Genomic DNA, 19,107 nt, shown 5'->3' with positions numbered 1-19,107 from the left:
CATACGGAGGCACAAGATGGGTGAGGTAATATCTTTTATTGAACCAACTTCTGTTGGTGAGAGAGAAAAGCTTTTGAGCCACTAGAGCTCTTCATGTCTGGGAAAGGTACTCCCAGCATCACAGCTAAATACAAGGTGGAGCAGATTGTTTAGCATAAGTAATTAGGAAATATTCTAAGGGACCATTCAAGGTAGAGTGGCCTATTAACAACTCTTCAGTCATAGGACTGAAAGAGGGGGTTAGTAGATTACAGATTGTTGTAATAAGCCATAAATCCAGTGTCTCTGTTCAGTCCAGTATTTTTAGCGTCTAGTAAAGCTATGAATTTAACCTCCCATTCCCAAGCTCGTCTTATGAAGGTGTCGTGTATGTTTCCTTTGAGGATGTGGACTGATAGGTCAGACAGAGTGATTGCTTTGTGAAAAAAGTGTTCATCCACAGGTGATAGGGTGTTTTGGTCTTTTATTATTTTCCTGTGTAAGTTCATTCAAGAGCATAGTGATTATCTGGTTTCACCCACATAGTTATTAGGGCATTTAGTACACTGGATGTGGTATACTATATGTTATGATAGGCATGTGTAGGATCCATGGATTGTGAAAGGTGTGTTTTGGTGGGGTTGACCATTGTAGCAATGGAGCTATGTCTGCAGGTTTTGCATCGGTTGTTCTAGCAGGGTCTGATGCTGCTTTGAGTTGGTGTCCTCTGGTCGGTGAGGAACTTGCTTCTGATGAACTTGGAGAGGTTGGGGGGTTGTTTGAAGGCCAGAAGTGAGGGTTCAGGAAATATTTCTTTCCGGGCAGGGTCCCCACTGAGTATGGGTTTAGTTTGATAATACCCCATATGGGTTCACAGGTTCCAATATGGAGTGGTAGGGGGTGTGGTCGGAGTGGGTTTCATTTCTGTATTGAAGTAGGTTCTCTCGGGGTATTTGGGTGGCCCATTCCCTGATGCAATCTACTTCTCTGGTGAGGTGTCCTTGTTTCATGAAGGGGGCGTTAAATGTGTTGAGGTGTATATCCCATACTTTCTCTTCGGAGCATATTCACATATTCTGTGGTATCTGACACACAAACCAATGAAAAATTATTTCTATTGATAATAACAGAAATATACAGACAGGCAAAATAAGAAAAATGCTGTTTGGGAATTTATCCTTAAACCAAAATAAATAAACCAAGTTCCATTTACTTTGTCAACATCATGTCAAAATATACAATGTGTTTTAACAGTTATAAAGTTTTAACTTTTTGAATATCAACATCTACTAAATCTACTCAACATAGTTATCTGACCCCCCTATAATTTCCCATAGCAGTGAAAATTTACATAGATAAAAATTGAAAAAAAAATGCTTAAAAGAAAAGATATCTGTCAGTTTTAAAAAATTAAATTCTGCCAAGCCTACTTATAAAGGTAGCTGTGTTTCCCCTCAGGATTCAAATCCTTGGATAAAAGGTAAAGAAATATCACAATTCTCAACACTAAAGCAGGGACTAATAACTCACCAAGCATGACATTTTCATTAAGTTCTGTTCTAACTTTCTTCAGGAACCAGCTTTAATAATTTGGTTGTACACTGCTCTGAAGGGATTAATATTATTTACTTATAAGCACAGCTTGCAGCAGCTCTTATGACACATTCTCCAGTCTTTTCCCAGTTCTGCAACTGATTTCAGCCATGTCAGCTACACATAACTCAGAGGAATCAGCAGAGGTTTCCCAACTACGCATGTGCCTACAAGCACACAAGGGAAAACTTTACAGAGCATATAAAATGGACTTTAATATCACAGCACACCTTTGGGGAGCTTTTCTAATTTTATTAAACGTGCAGAAAAGCTGACGAGCTAACTTTTTTGTTTAGAGAAGTACAGTAAGCCGCGCACTTGCATACATGGAAAAGTTCAAATTGGGGCTTAATGATTGCCCTCTTTCCCCCCCCCCCCCGCCATGTGATAACATGTACTTTTATCTTCTACTTTCCATTGTTTTGTTATATGCTTGATTATAAATTTCTTGATTAATAATTGTTACTAGTCACAGAATAGCAGGCATTTAGGAATTCAACAAACATCTGTCACTAATAAGGAAGATCTTAGATTATTAAAATTGAAATAATTGTAAACAAACCTAACTCATTTTTAAAGGGACAACACCATCTTAAAAATCACATTATCACAATTGTTTTTACCGACCATTGTTACTGGAAGTAACACCCAAGATTAACTAGAACAGTAGGGGGAGGGGGGGAAATCTATTTTTTCCCTCCAGTTTTACTTTGTGCAGTTGATTTTCTGAAGTCCTCAGCACCCACATGAGTTCAATGGTAGCTGTGGGTGTTCATAATTTCTGTAATTTAAGCCTTTTGTGTAACATCCATTCCATTCTTTTCCCAGTGTGTGTGTGTAAATATATATTTATTTAATCTGGGCCTTATTTTGCTCCCAGTCAGTGACAGTTTTTCCATTGTTTTATTAGGAGAAGGAACTCTATTTTAAATTTTGTAATGTAAAAAGAAAATCTTTTTCTATGGCTTTGTCCACACTAGGGTGTTTTCCACTCAGATATAGATGTGCCAGTGCAAACTCCTAAGGTAAATATGCTGCTCCAGTATAAAGAGTGGCTTTCACTGGTTCAGTGTAACCTGGCTATAAACGGAGATAAACTGCCAGTGCAAATCACTTTAAAACAGCAGTAAGCACATCTATATTTGCACACTGATGCAGCTACATCAGGATAGCCACACTGGTGGGGGTCAGGGAGGAAAGTGTAGACAGGCCTAAGAGACAGAGTAAACCAAACATAATGGGTGCACGTAGTGTGTGGTGGTAAAGATACTAAAATCTTCCCCCACACAGAAGGGAGAGGAAAGTGCTCCTCAAGCAAGTAATCACTTCAGGTACTAGGATTAGGATGCAATGTGTCCCACAAGGGTAGCCCAGTAACACAGAAATCATCTGTGGTTGATTAATTAAAAAAAAAAAACTGCCTCATTCACGTGAGCCAGCTATAACTAGGGAGAGTGGTTTTGTTTCTCTTTTTTACAGTGGCTTGACTAGCCTGGCCCTGTTGCTGATCCTGAAAAAAGGAAGAATTCCTGTGAGACCCAATGAGCATGGTAAGTCTGAATTACAGCTAATAATTTTGTGGCACTAAAACTGTCCTGGACTGGGAACATGTTCCTTTTTTGATGGTGGGTTAATGAAAGGGCTACTGCCAGATCAAATTTGAGCCAAAATGGCTGTGTACAATTCTGATGACTATCGTTGATATTTAATATTTATATTGCTGTTCCACTCAGGATTGAAGCCCCACTTTGCTAAGTGCTGTGAAAACAAAGAAATAGTTCCTGCCCCAAAGACTTTGCAATCTAAGAAAAAAAGTAACACGCACAGAGTACGAAGAGGGCTACAGTTAAATGTATACAAACTAAAAAGAGTTTTTTGAAAGCAAACACACCCAGTGTTTACACCATACGTGTAACGGTATGGGGCTTGTCAGGGAGAACTTGAAAATGAAACTGGACTATCAGTGAAAATGACTAGCCAATCTTCATGATCTAAGTTATGAGAAATGCAAGAAGTAGATTGTCAGAATCCATAGTAATATAAAAAGATAGTTAGAATTAGTTTTGTTGTTTTAATAATGTGTTATTAGCCCATACAGGAACCTAGACAGAGAGAACTGGGCAAATACAAGAAAACTTTCCATAGATATTCACACGCTTTTTAAAATGAGTTTGCATCTGTCAAATTCACACTCCTTTTGTGTTCACTTTCCATTCAATGGAAACAGGATCAGACCCACAGGTTGATATGGGGGGAGGGATAGTGCAGTGGTTTGAGCATTGGCCTGCTGCTAAACCCAGGGTTGAGAGTTCAATCCCTGAGGGGGCCATTTAGGGATACGGGGCAAAAATCTGTTGGATGATTTAATTGGGGATTGGTCCTGCTTTGAGCAGGGGGTTGGACTAGATGATTTCCTGAGGTCCCTTCCAACCCTGATATTCTATGAATCCTAGCCATTAATATGAGTCAATCTTCACTGGCTCAGATGGTTCTATTGCTTAATCAACCAAAAGTTTCAGTCTGGATACTGATCATCCGCCCTGCACTTTTTCAGGCAGTAGGTAGTCAAGTCACTATCACGTGTGGGATTTCATAGTGCCCACTGATTGCATGCTGTGTAGCAAATTTCAGTGCCCATTCACCCCTGCCCTGTCCCTGCCCTTGCCCCACCCCTTCTCTGAGGCCCTGGTCCTGCTCGCTCCATTCCCCCTCTCCCTCTATCGCTAGCACTCTCCCACCCTCACTCACTGTCACTGGGCTGGGGCAGGGGGTTGTGGTATGGAAGGGAGTGAGGGCTCTGGCGAGGGGTGCGGGCTCTAGGGTAGAGCCAGGGATGAGTGTTTGGGGTGAAGGAGGGGGCTCTGGGCTGGGGCAGGGGGTTGGGGACGTGTGGGGTGCAAGCTCAGGGAGGGAATTTGGGTGCAGGAGGGGACTCTGGGTTGGGGCAGGGGTTTGGGGTGTGGGAGAGGTTTCAGAGTATGGGGTCCAGCGGCGCTTACCGTGGCTCCCAGGAAGCGGCCGCCAGGTCCCTGCAGCCCCTAGGCACATAGGCATCCAGGGAGGCTCCACGCGATGCCCTCTGTGCCCGCAGGAGCCACCCCCGCAGCTCCCATTGGTCGCGGTTCCCAGACAATGAGAGCTGCAGAGCCAGCACTGGGGGCAGGATAGCATACGGAGCCTCCCTGGCCACCCATGTGCCTAGGGGCTGCAAGGATCTGGCAGCCGCTTTGGGATCAATGCAGAGGTAGGGCAGGCAGGGAGCCTGCCTTAGCCCCAGGCCCCTGATGTGCTGCTGACTGGACTTTTAACAGCCTGGTCGGTGGTGCCAACAGGAGCCACCAGGGTCCCTTTTCGACTGGGTGTTCCGGTGAAAACCCAGATGCCTGGCAACTCTAATACAGACCTATAGCTATAATAGCATCTGCAGGCATGTTTCCATTATTGCCCGACAGCCAAGATAGAAAAAACCCACCTTTGCCACCTGCCCTGCATGGATCTTTTACATGAGCTAAGCCCTGGGTCCAGCATTTCGCCTGTGTGGAGGGATCAAGAAGGTTTTAGCTTCATTAGCTTCACTATGGGCCCAATACTGCTGCCAACTGAGTCAGTGGCAAAATTGTCTGGCTTCAGAGGTACAGGCCCTTGCCCTAGGAGACTCATAGACTTTAAGGTCAGAAGGGACCATTATGATCATCTAGTCTGAGCTCCTGCACAACGCAGGCTATAGAATCTCACCCACCCACTCCTGTATCAAACCTGTGTCTGAGCCATTGAAGTCCCCAAATCATCGTTTAAAGACTTCAAGGTGCAGAGAATCCTCCAGCAAGTGACCAGTGCCTCCACGCTGCAGAGGAAGGTGAAAAACCTCCAGGGCCTCTGCCAATCTGCTCTGGAGGAAAATTCTTTCCCGACCCCAAATATGACAATCAGCTAAACCCTGAGCATGTGGGCAAGACTCACCAGCCAGATACCAGCCAGGAAAGAATTCTCTGTAGTAACTCTGATCCCACCGCATCTAACATCCCATCACAAGCCATTGGTCATATTTACCGCTAATAGTCAAAGACCCATCTCATTATACCATCCCCTCCATAAGCTTATCAAGTTTAGTCTTGAAGCCAGATATGTCTTTTGCCGGATATACACAATGAAGCAATAACACTGTTTTTAGAGAAACATTTTAGCAAAGGCAATGCCTGCTAAAACATATTAAACACACTTATTGAAAAACCAGATGTGGCCACAATGGGATTTTTTGATATATATAAGCTTATAGTTTTCTGGGATGTACTTGAAGAAGAATGGATAAGCACTGTAAAGTGAGACATTTGCAAATAAACAGTGCATAGAGCACTGCCATCTTTTGGTCATTTTTAGTAAAAGCGACTTTGCCATTTAGAAGAAGAAAATAGATGTTTTCGCCCCTCAGCTCATAGAGAGCCGAGAATTACATTAGCAAGTTACATTAGCAATCTGTTCCCACAGTCTCTCAAATTTAATCTCTCCCCTCCCCCATTTCCTTTACTTTGTGGGAGAAAGGGCTATTTATCAATTTGGGAAGAGTGGTTTAATGACTTTTGATGTAATTGTTTTATTATTAGGTCATGTTTTTTGTTTGAAATTTGTAATTTTTATGGTGCTCAGAAAGCTTCAGGTTTGAGCAGTGTGGGAATAAAAAGGAATGTATTGTTATTATGTTTTATAGTCACACATTGACAGGATTTTATTTAGGGTATTGTGATAACCGGGTTTGCCAACAATGCTTGAGATGACAAATTTGACTAAAATCTATAGATGTACCTGGTATAGCCATAGTTATTGAAAATGTCTTTAAAAACCACAGCCAAAGAAATGCTTTAAATTCAGAATTGGAAACCATATCCTGTGAGAGTCAGAGAGCTTCTAGCAAGATACTAAAGGCCCTCAACTCCTATTAGCTTCTACAAATCCTTAATGTAGGGAATCATTTTTCTGTTGCAGGTAGGGGCCAAATCTTGGTTTCCTTTGAAGTCAAACCAGAGCTATCCTTGAGAAAAGATTTGGTTGAAAGTTTTCAGAGTCACATTTTCTACTTTCCTACATTGACTACTGAATTCACTTCCAATTTTTGTTCAATGCATGAATATATGAAAAAACAACAAAAAGCGATTCTCGAAAGTTATAGCAAATTAATATACATACTCAAAGGAGCACTAAATGAAGCACGTAATCATTATTCCTGCAGTCAAAAGCACTGAAGCCTTTCAAAAAGTATAAAGTAGCATGATCATATTTCAAGTTTCCAAATAAAGGACACTGCTGGAGGGGGGAAAATACAGCAATACCATACCATACCACCCTTACTTCTGCGCTGCTGCTGGAGGAGGCACTGCCTTCAGAGCTGGGTGACCGGCCAGCAGCCATCATTCTCCAATCACCCAGCTCTGAAGGCAGCGCCTCCACCAGCAGCAGCACAGAACTAAGGGTGGCAATACCATACCATCTCATGACTCCCCCTCCCTCCCCACAATAGTCTTGAAATCCCTTCTTGGGTCAGGACCCCCAGTATGAGAAACACTGAGCTAGGGGAAACAAAAAGGCCTAATTCTGCCAGGTATTGAGTGGTTCCATCTCACACTGAAGTAAATAGGAGCTGAGAGGTGGTGCACAACACCTGGCATGATCAGATCCTCCCAGAATACAGTTGCTGTCACATTTCCTTTCATTATACAACAGTTAAAGAAAATGCTCACCTCTCTACCTCGGGTAACACTTTTGTGGGGGTTTCCAGGACAAATTTTCTCACTGAGAAAGAACCCGAAGTCCATTTTAATATCTGACCTTCCTTTTGTATTTATTTATGATCTCAAATCCCTGGGGGATGGGTGATTTTAATGTCAGGATTCACCAAAGTGTGTCAATCATATTTGAAAAGTTGCCCATATTTCCCAGAGGATAGGAGTCAGGGGATTATTTTAACTGCTGCATTAGACCCTTAGAGTTATTTTTTCAAAGCTTTGGTTGTGGAGTTCAAAACACAAATCCTGTTATTGTTACAGGATTAGTGCACATAACTTCCTAACACTGCTTTGAAAATGTAGCCAAGAAATATTTGTATGTAGTTTTTGGAATTAACATGAGCTGTGATTATTGGCCAGTATTACAACAGCACTGCCACATATAGAGCTGTTGATGTTCTGTCTACAGTCACTAATTCAAATCTGTTTGTTTGTTTGACTGTGTGTGATGAAGTGGAATGTTTATGAAAAATGCATGACAAGACTGCAACTTCCACTTAACTCCTCTGTTGCTGTACAGTCAAATGACCAATCTTCTTTTTGTTAACACCATTTGTCTATTTTTCATTTTTGTCCAAACTGCAGTGGAGAAGTTTAAAAAAGGCTTTCTAAAGTTGGAGTGAACAGTTAACACTAGGAACTTCATTTTACTGACACTCATATAAAAACCTGAAGCCTTCCTTTCGGTTCTGGTATCAACCCACTTCTACTGATTCTCTAGCCCTGTCCAGTCTGATTACATTAAACTCTCCCTTTCTGAGTTATTTATTTAAAAAAAAATCTGAACATTCCATTACGTCCCTACACAGCATAAGCAGTTAAAAAGCAGACCTAAAGCAGAATTTGTTGAACACTACCAACTAACATCTATAAGCAGTCTGTAACGTCCTTGTGTAAAGCCGGTCTCTCTTTATGTGATTTTACAGCACTTAGCACAATTGTGATTGTGGTCCATGGGTTCTACTGTGGTAAAAATGTTAACCACTGCCCCAAAAGAGCTTAAAATTTATCTTCTGTGTTTGTATAGCACCCAGCACAATGAGGTCAGAATCCAGAACAGGGCCTCCAAGCATTACTTATTTCAAATTATTAATAAATACTTTTGATAAGCAAATGTAGGACAAAAAGATATGTTCCATACTGCTTAACATGCAGCACTTAACAATTGCAGCAAAAAATTTGATTGTATTTTAAAAAAAGGCACCAAACTGTGAAACTGACAGCACTAATATTGTTGGGGAAGAGTCAACATAGTTTTTGTAAAGGGAAATCATAGCTCACCAATCTGCTAGAATTCTTTGAGGGGGTCAGCAAGCATGTGAATAACGGGGATCCAGTAGATATTTACGTATTTAGATTTTCAGAAACCCTTTAAAATTACAGACTAATTATAGATGTTAGTTGGTAGTTTCCCCCACCAAAGGCTCTTAAGCAAAGTAAGTTGTGATGGGATAAGAGGGAAGGTCCTCGCATGGATTGGTAACTAGTTAAAAGATAGGAAACAAAGGATAGGACTAAAAGGTCAGTTTTCAGAATGGAGAGAGGTAAATAGTGGTGTCCCCCAGAGGTCTGTACTGGGACCAGTACTATTCGACATATTCATAAAATGATCTGGAAAAAGGGGTAAATAGTGAGGTAGCAACTTTTGCAGATGATACAAAACTTCTCAAGATAGTTATGTCCCAGGCAGACTGCGAAGAGCTACAAAGGATCTCTCAAAACTGGGTGACTGGGCAACAAAATGGCAGATGAAATTCAATGTTGATAAATGCAAAATAATGCACATTGGAAAACATAATACCAACTATACATATAAAATGATGGGGTCTAAATTAGCTGTTACCACTCAAGAAAGATCTTGGAGTCATTGTGGATAGTTCTCTCAAAACTTCCACTTAGGGTGACCAGATGTACCGATTTTATAGGGACAGTCCTGATATTTGGGGCTTTGTCTTTTAGGGTGTCTATTACCCCCACACCCTCCGTCCCGATTTTTCACACTTGCTGTCTGCTCACCCTATATTCACTCAATGTGCTGCAGCAGTCAAAAAAGCGAACAGAAGGTTGGGAATCATTAAGAAAGGGATAGATAATAAGACAGAAAATATCACATTGCCTCTATATAAATCCATGGCATACCCACATCTTAAATACTGCATGCAATTGTGATCTCTCCATCTCAAAAAAGATGCATTGGAATTGGAAAAGGTTCAGAAAAGGGGAACAAAAATTATTAGGGGTATGGAACAGCTTCTGCATGAGGAGCGATTAGTAAGACTGGGACTCTTCAGCTTGGAAAAGAGACGACTAAGGGAGGATAAGATAGAGGTCTATAAAATCATGACTGGTGTGAAGAAAGTAAATAAGGAACTGTTATTTACTCCTTCTCATAACATAAGGCATAACTAGGGGCCACCAAATGAAAATAGGTTTCAGAGTAACAGCCGTGTTAGTCTGTATCCGCAAAAAGAAGAACAGGAGTACTTGTGGCACCTTAGAGACTAACAAATTTATTAGAGCATAAGCTTTCGTGGACTACAGCCCACTTCTTCGGATGCATCCGAAGAAGTGAGCTGTAGTCCACGAAAGCTTATGCTCTAATAAATTTGTTAGTCTCTAAGGTGCCACAAGTACTCCTGTTCTTCTTTTTGCAAATGAAAATAGGCAGCAGGTTAAAAACAAACAAAAGGAAGTATTTTTTCACACAACGCAGTCAATCTGTGGAACTCTTTGCCAGAGGATGTTGGTGAAGGCCAAGACTATAACATGGTTCAAAAAAGAACTAGATAAGTTCATGGAGGATAGGTCCATCAATGGCTATTAGCCAAGATGGACAGGGATGGTGTCCCTAGTCTCTGTTTGCCAGAAGGGCAACAGGAGATGGATCACTTGATGATTACCTGTTATGTTCATTCCCTCTGGGGCATCTGGCATTAGCCACTGTTGGAAGACAGGATCCTGGGTTAGATGGACCTTTGGTCTGACCAAAGTATTGCCGCTCTTATGTTCTTAATAGTCTAAAGAATAAGAACCCCATTTTTAGGGAAAATGAGTCCAAGTTTCAGAAGCAAAATATACACACAAGGACACAAACCTGGTGACTGTGTGGGCAAAACACAGTGCTTTTGAGCAAATGGGTATATGTACAGCCAAGTACCTATTTTGTGATCAAATATATATTCTCTACATACAACTACTCGCTTACTGTCTCGCCTCCCCAGACCATGCTGACACAACTTAGACAACTTTATTTTTAAATGTTGCCCTACAACTTTACTACCTGAGGGCTAGATCATTCAGCCCTTTAACACAAAAAAAGTTTCATTCACTTAAATGGGAGTTAAGGCTTAATCCTACATGTGCTCTATTAGCCTAACTCCATGCAAAGGGGCAGTAGGAGAAGTCGTATTCAAAACAGAGCGAAAGTCACACCATATAGTATATACCACAACTATTTTTCTATAGCAATTTAAAAGAATTAGTGCCCACCTGGAGAATATAGTATGTGACCAGGTGCTAGGGCATTTCCAGGTATCAGCAATATAATGTGGGGAGGGGAAATGGAAAGTGTAAGCCAATTGTGCTTCCCAACAGGAAGACATTCTGTAAGTGGCTGCTTGGGAGACAGAAGGAGGGGATGACTTGGAGCAGGGAACTTTACACATCCAGTTGCTATATGGCTGAGATAATGGTCCAGACAGAGGGGTTCTGGTTTTGCTTTCTGGAAATGTGTAAAATCAGTTTACTTTGATTGTCAACTCTAAGCTATACCTCTTCAGAAATCCTAAAGAATAAAAGCCTGAAGGCGGAACTCAGGCATCCTGAAAAACTGGTTTTTTTGTTTTGTTTTGGGTTTTTTGCACCTTATCCACCAGGTGACACTTTGCCTCCTTACAAGATATATAGTTTCTCTCTTACAGAGGAGATGAAGTTTGAATGAAGCAAGATGTCACACATTTCTTTGCAGCAGCTGTATCTGAAATTTCAAAAACCTTTGAAGAACCAGAAAGTGAAACTAGCACTTAAAGTGAAACTAACAGTTGAATAAAATACAAAAAATAAGCAAACAGCATAAACGGTAAAACACACATTGGATTGTTGGGGGGTGGGTTACTCCTGGTTAAATTGCCTGGATCATTTCAAGACTAGTCTTGCAGTTTATACTTTGTTTGAGGGTGGGTTCCCCACAACTTAATTCTATTTGGCTTATGATATGAGGTGCTGCCCTCCAACATATACCCTTGTGGCTCTTTGGGGCCATGCAGGTGCATTGCACTCAGGGCCCCTCGGGTTCTTGCAATTACCCTGACTAAGCTGGTTCAAGATATGTACCCCTTCGTTTTATTAAATCTTTCTACCAAGTGTAACTCACTTTGGTTAGTTGCCCTAGGTCATTCCCTCTGGGTCCATACAAGAGTCCTGGCCTGCTCTCTCAAAACTCCAGTCCCCAGCTCTCCTACTTGAAGCTGGGTTCCCCCTCAGCTTGCTTCCCCCCCCCCCAGCTTGCTTCTTCCCCCCACCCCCACAATTAGTCCTTAGGATCAGAGGGTTCAGCAGGCCTGATAAATTTCTGCCCTGCTATAGGGGAGAAAGCAGCATTTATGCTGGTCCCCTTCTCTCAGCTCATCCCCAATTGGTTGGGTGAGAGAGGAGTCTTACACTGCCTTCCTAGGGTGACCAGATGTGGGAAAGAAAAAATCGGCACACATGGGGGAGGAGGGGAATAAATAAAGTCAAGTCAGTCCCTGCCGCCAGAGTAAAAAAAAAAAAAAAAAAGGGATTATCGGGACGTCTGGTCACCCTACGCCTTCCCTGCAAGGCTTCTGGCCCATACAAATACAATGATGGGATTTCCTCCCAAGAACCACTTATTCCTAGCACCTCTTCCTCTCAGTATCTCCTAAATCCCTTGTATATATACTGGCCCTTTAGAAATCTTAAAATGCCACATAATGGGGTGGGTTGACCACCATTGCTGCCCTTAAGAGGCAAACTACCCCATCATTAAAGCACTCTGAGCTGTTCACATGGAGAAGAAGGCACTAAAGCATAATATATATTGATAGATATTATCTGGATATTATTTTGTTATTCTGGCCAAATTACTTTTTCACCTACAAATAATGCCATATTTTACCTAAACAGAGGCTTTTACAGTAGAACAAACTTGAAAAGGGATGCATATACACAAGATAATTTATTAGCCAGTCACTCCCTATATTCCCACTGCTGCTATTTCACAGATTTGTAATTAGATATGAATTTATTCTGTTAAAACCCTGCTTCTCCTGTTTTTAATCCTGCAATAAAAAGTTAAAATCTACCACTTTTTATGACATAAAAGAGCCCATTTTTCCAATAAGAGCACCTAAATGTGGAACTTTAGAGATGCTGGAATCAGTACCCTACAGGTACTGTAGATAGATGTTTAAGTGTCACTTGGAGCATCCAAATGCCGGATTTGAGTGTCTAACATAGAAGCCCAAATTTGAAAACTGGGCTATAGAGTCTGTTATCCTGAAAACACCTCTGAAGTTATGAAGTTGTGATAACTTTAAAGGAAATATTATCAAGTAGGAAGAGAATATGATCTGAGAATAAGGAAGAGGAAGTTACTCAGCTTGTGCTGTAACGATGGTTCTTCGAGATGTGTCCCCCTATGGTGTATGTGCACCCCTGCACCTCTAATCGGAGATTTTTGGTAGCAGTGTCCGTTGAGCCTATGCATGTACTCTCCCTCCCGGCATGGTTTGCCTTGAGGCTATCCAGCACTGCGCAGGTGAACCCCGCTCACTTCCTTCTCCACCGCAGAGCAGTACTGTGAAGTAGAGGGGACGACGACAGGTTGTGGAGCACCCATAGGGGGACACATCTTGAAGAACCATCGTTACTGCACAAGCTGAGTAACTTCCTCTTCTTCGAGTAGTGTCCCTATGGGTGCTCCACTGTAGGGGACTCCCGAGCAGTACCCACCACTGGAGGCTGGGACTTCAGAGTGGAGTCTGTTACTACAGAGAGTACTCTGGAGTCGAAGGTGGCGTCGGGGGCCAAATCTTCAGTGATCACATAATGTTCTGCGAAAGTATGGGCTGAGGCCCAAGTCGTTGCTCTACAGATTACTGAGATAGGAATAATCTTTAAGGAACGTGACCTAGGTAGAAATTGATCTCGTGGAGTGCTTATGGACTCTGGATGGAAGCAGGTTGTGCCCTTGATAACAGTGATTAATGCAACCAAAGACCCATTTGGATGGTCTTTGAGCCGATATCACAGAGCTTTTTGATCTTTCTGTGGATGAAAGGAAGAGTTTAGCGGATTTCCTAAAGTCCTTAGTCCTGTTCAAGTAGAATGCTCGTGTCCTAACATCTAGCATATGCAGAATTGTCTCCCTGTTGTCACAATGTGGTTTTAGGGAAAAAACAGGGAGATGGATCTGTTGATTCATATGGAAAGTGCAGAGAAAGTAGGGAGAAACTTGGGATATGGCCAGAGAGTTACTTTGTCTTTAAAAAAGGCCATGAATGATGGGGTTTGCCATCAGGGCTGCTATTTCTCCTAAGTGCCTAGCTGAGGTGATGGCAATTAGAAATGCTATCTTCATGGACAGATGTGAGAGAGAGCAAGTTGCCATGAACACAAAGGGAGATCTAGTCAGAGCCCTGAGAACTAGGTTAAGGTCCCAGGCTGGAGCGGATGGTGTCACATGCAGGAAAAGATTTCCAATGCCCTTAAGGAATCTACGAGTCAGTGGGTGAGCCAACACTGAGAAGCTGTCTACCTGGCAGTGGAAAGCAGTTTTCACAGCGAGATGTACCTTAAGGGAGCTGAGTGTCAGTTTTGATCTCTTGAGAAACTTGGAATTGTTTCCATTTTGTAGGTAAGTATGTCGAGTGGTCAACTTTTGGCTCTGTAGCAACATGTCTTTCAGTTTGTCAGAGCATTCTACCTCTAAGCCTAGGAACTAGAAGGAGCCAAGTCTGGAGGCAGAGGACCCACAGTTTGGGGTGAAGGATCAGCCCATTGTTTTGAGAGAGCAGGTGAGGAATGGGCCAAAGAGGAACAGGAGGGCATTTTGCCATCTGTGTCAGGTAAGGGAGCCAGACTTGTCATGGCCAGGAGGAGCAATCAGAATAACTCTCACTTTGTGTCATTGAATTTTCAACAGAATCTTGGATAGAAGAGGAAACTGGGAAAAGGCATACAAGAGGGCCCCATCCCATGGGAGGATGAGTGCAACTCACAGTGAATGTTTCCCCAAGCTGGCCCTGGAGCGGTAATGAGGATGTATCTTGTTCCAGTAAGAAGCGAAGAGATCCGTAATCAGGGTTCCCCAAAGGACGAATATATCTTGAAGCACCTCTGAGTTCAGTACCCACTCATAGTCATGACAAAAATTCCAACGGAGACTGTTGGCTGTCACATTCTGTATCCCTGGCAGATAGACAGCTGAGATGAGCATATTGTGATGGATGCACCAATTCCAAAGTTTGAGTGCTTCCTTGCAGAGGGAGGGAGATCTGGCATCCCCTTGGCGATTTATGTAAAACATACAGGTCATATTAAGTCCATCATGACTTTTGTGTGGGTGTTCTTGATGAAAGGCAGAAAGTGTGCACAGGCATTCCTGAGAGCCCTTAGCTCCAAAAGAGTGATATGGAAGGTCACTTCTGTGGAAGGCCATTTGCCCTGAACCTTGTGGTTGTGCGGGTGAGCTCCCCAGCCTACTAGGGAGGCATCTGTCCCAGCATGGGGAGTCTGCATAGCGGGAGGAATGCTCTCGCTTGTACTGCATCAAGCTTGGTGCTGATAAACTCCAGTTGCTGTACTGGGGTTAGTGTGCCACTACAATGAAGAGAACCTGGGAGAATACCGTGGGTGGAGCAGTCTGTACTGATAATGGTCCTGCCCCAAAGGTAAACCATAGGAAATCTCCTGTACAATGATTATATTGAGATATGGAAGTGGACATCTTGTAGGTTGAGGGCTGGAAATCAAACTCCTTGCTCTAGAGCTGGAATAATGGCTGCTAGTGTGACCATCTTGAACGTCTGCACCATAATTGTTTAATACCCTTAGATCTAGAATGGGCCTCCAACCTCCCTTTGCCTTGGGGATCAGGAAATAATGAGTAAAACCCCTTGCTCCTGAGTTGCACCAGGACTGGTTCAATGGCCTGTAGGCATAACAAATTATATATTTCCTGATGAAATAGGTTCTCATGAGAAGAGTCCCTGAAGGGGGATGGGGAAGGACGGTTGGAATGGGGGGAAGGACATTAATTGAATGGCATAACTCTTCAAAATTATCTCCAGGACCTATCTGTCAGAGGTGATATCCTCCCAGGTGACTTCTGAAGGGGAGCGACAGGTGTGTAGGTCGCAGCTGATGTTGCAAGATATAATTGTTCATGCCCTGGACCAACCCATCAAAAATGCTCAGAAGAGGTGTTTTGAGAGGTTGCAGACTGGGGTGCGGACTGCTTCCATTTTTGAGCCACAGGCCTCTTACACCATGGCTCATAACAGCACTGAGACGGTGGGTATTGAGGAGATTGTGACCTATGCTGTGACTAAGAGGTATATCTTCTCTTCTGTCCCGCAGTGTAGATTCCTAGGGAGTGTAATGTGGTCTGGGAATCCTTCAGGATGTCAAGAGAAGAATCTGTCTTCTCCAGGAAGAGTTTGGGCCCTTCAAACTGGAAGTCTTCTGCAGCTCTTTGGGCAATCTAGAAAGGTGAAGCCAAGAAGCCCGTCTCAGTACCACTGTCATGGAGACCGCGCGGGCAGCTGTCTCAGCTATATCCAGTGCTGTCTCTAGCACCAGTCTGGCTGTTAACTGACCCTCTCTAAGAATGGTCTGAAACTGTTCCTTTTGTGTCTCCAGTAAATGTTCTAGAAACGCACTGAGTTTCCCATAATTAATAAAATTGTATTTGGCCATGACAGTTTGGTAATTCGTAACTCTAAATGGTGATGTCACTGACAAATACGCCATCTTGTCAAGCCCGATTGTATGTGGTTGACTTGGCATTATGTTGCTTGCTTTCTGCATTAACCACATCCACTATGATGGAGATGGGTTGCGGATGTTGAAACAAAGTCTGCCTCTTTGGGAGTGTCAAATATAAAGGGAAGGGTAACAACCTTTATGTATGCAGTAACATAAAATCCCTCCTGGCCAGAGGTACAGAATCACTTACCTGTAAGGGGTTAATCAGTTCAATTAACCTCGCTGGCATCTGACCAGAAGGACCAATGGGGAAAGAAGATACTTTCAAATCTGGGGGTGGGGGAGGGGAAAGGTTTTGTTGGTATTCTTTTTGTTGGTTCCCTCTCGGGACAAAGAGAGAGACCAAGCAGGTAAACCAGCTCCTAACAAGATCCTGAAATGATACAACTAAAATTACAGAAATTGTAAGTAATAGCAAGGAAATGCAGCAGTGATTCTCAAACTTTTGTACTGGTGACCCCTTTCACATAGCAAGCCTCTGAGTGTGATCCCTTATAAATTAAAAACTCTTTAAAATACTTAACACCATTATAAATGTTGGAGGCAAAGCAGGGTTTGGGGTGGAGGCTGACAGCTCGTGACCCCCCATGTAATAACCTCACGACCCCCGAGGTGTCCCAACCCCCAGTTTGAGAACCCCTGTGTTAGATTATCTTTTGTTTTAGCTTGTGAATTTTCCCTATGCTAAGAGGTAATTTTATTCCTGTTTTGTAACTGGGAAGCAGAGTCACAGGGGAATCCTCTGTGTTTTAAATCTTTTTATTTACCCTGTAAAGTTATCTTCCATCCTGATTTTGCAGGTGGGATTCTTTTACTTTTTTTTTAATAAAATTCTTCTTTTAAGAACCTGATTGATTCCCAGTGTCCTAAAAACCAGGGATTTGGTCTGTGCTCACTTTGTTAACCTATTGGTTGGTATATTATTCTCAAGCCCCCCCCCCCCAGGAAAGGGGGTGAAGGGACTTGGAGGGATAGGGCTCCAAGTGGCCCCTCCCTGAATGTTTGTTTAAATCACTTGGTGGTGGCAGCAAAATCATCCAAGGACAAGGAAAGGAATTTGTGCCTTGGGGAAGTTTTTAACCTAAGCTGGTGAAATATAAGCTTAAGGGGTCTTTCATGCTGGTCCCCACATCTGTAGCCCCAGAGTTCAAAGTGGGGAGGGAACCCTGACAGGGAGGGATGTAGTATTTTTTTTTAATTATTTTTATTTTTGGCTCTGTTGTTGCTTGGTGCGATGGAGGCTGGTGTCTGCCAGATGACTTTGGTAGGATCTGGAATCACCTCATTAATTGGGAGGGCAATTCTGGATGAAGAGGTGTGCAGAATATCCACCAACTTGTGATGTGTATCTACCACCTCCTGTAGGGGAATCTGCAGCTCATCTGCCGCCCTTTTGGTAAGATCCAGAATGTTCTTAAAATCATCTCCTAGTCATGGGGGATGAGGCAGTACAGTCTCATCTGGTGGAGATGAGAAGAAGGAGGAGATGTGCTGGAGGGGTAGCTTCCCCTTCAAGTCCTTCTTCCTGTTCTGAAAAAGCTTCCTCCTCCTCCCCCGGCTCAGCAGCTCTGGACAGCCAAGCTGTAGGAGACCATCAGGTGGACTCTCTCTGAGACACTGGATGGCCACAACATGCGTGTACATTGCCCAAGGATTGCAATACGGACATGCTGGGGGAGCGTGGGCATGGGTAGTGGGCTTACCCCAGGGGGCCCATACCACAATTTGTGGGTTGATTCAGTGGAATTGGGGAGGACCCTTGTATTGTGATGGTGGGCCACGATGAGAGGCCAGGAAAATGACTTCCTCCTGGCCACTGTCAGACTCGTCACTGGGTAAAGGCGGTGCTGACTGGGGTATTGGCGGTACGCGGCCAGTTGCCAAGAGCGATTCCAGGTGCCGGGATGTGCTTGGTATCAGGGCTCTGATACCGAGTAATGGGGATTGTGGTTCTTCCCCAACCATGAGGTCTCCAGGGTACCAGAGACCATGAAGTACCCTGGGCTCACTCGGAACCAAGGAGAAGTCCATGGTACTGTATCAGTACCGATGGTAGAGAAGGTGCAGAGCACACCCTAGCTGAGAGTTTTGTTGTGCCCAGTTCAGAAAGTTTTGTCAGTGCCTCTCTTTTAGAGATGGTACAGTAATTGTTTTTCCCTGGGTACCAGGGCCACAGGTCTCCAGGGCATAGGCACCAACTTCCCCTCTGCCCGGTGGGTGCTCGACCCCTCCCTGCCCCTAGCCTCCCCCCTGCCCAGTCTCTTCCCACCCCTGCAGTGGCCTCGCCCCGCCCACATTCCATCCCTTTTCCAAAGTCCCCGCCTCTGCCATGCCTCTTCATTGCCTCCTCCCCTGAGCGTGCTACATCCCCGCTCCTCCTCCTCCCTCCCAGAAACTCCTAAGCACCACCAAACATCTGTTAGGTGGCGTGCAGGAAGCACTGGGAAGGAGGTGGAGGAGTGGGGACGCAGCACGCTCGAGAGGGGAGAGAAGGCGAGGAGGGGTGGGGGGAGATTGACTGCCAGTAATTTTTGCCTGTGGGTGCTCCAGCCCTGGAGCATCCACGGAGTCAGCGCCTATGCTCCAGGGTACCAGAGATCATGTGGTACCCTGGGCTCACTTGGTACCACAGAGAAGTGTCTGTGGTACGTTGTCAGTACCGATGGTTGGGAAGGTGCAGAGAACTCCCTAGATGGGAGTTTTGTCATACACACAGTACCAAAGGGTTTCTCTGTGACGCTCTTTTAGA

The 19,107-nt window shown here is 43.7% G+C and overlaps 1 long non-coding RNA gene across 1 annotated transcript in view; it reads left to right on the top strand.

Annotated features, from left to right (window-relative positions):
• LOC112060397 (uncharacterized) overlaps nucleotides 1-14,653 on the top strand; it is a 35,148-nt gene extending 20,495 nt beyond the window's left edge. Inside the window, exons 2-3 of the long non-coding RNA XR_002889708.3 lie at nucleotides 3,052-3,122; nucleotides 14,515-14,653. This is a non-coding gene — a long non-coding RNA (uncharacterized LOC112060397). The remainder of the gene's footprint in view (nucleotides 1-3,051; nucleotides 3,123-14,514) is intronic.
• Nucleotides 14,654-19,107: the final 4,454 nt, after the last annotated feature.

This window comes from Chrysemys picta, chromosome 5, assembly GCF_011386835.1.
Source record: "Chrysemys picta bellii isolate R12L10 chromosome 5, ASM1138683v2, whole genome shotgun sequence".
Taxonomy (NCBI): domain Eukaryota; kingdom Metazoa; phylum Chordata; order Testudines; family Emydidae; genus Chrysemys; species Chrysemys picta.
Note: the sequence above shows the minus strand (reverse complement) of the source record. Positions and strands in the feature narration are given on the sequence as shown.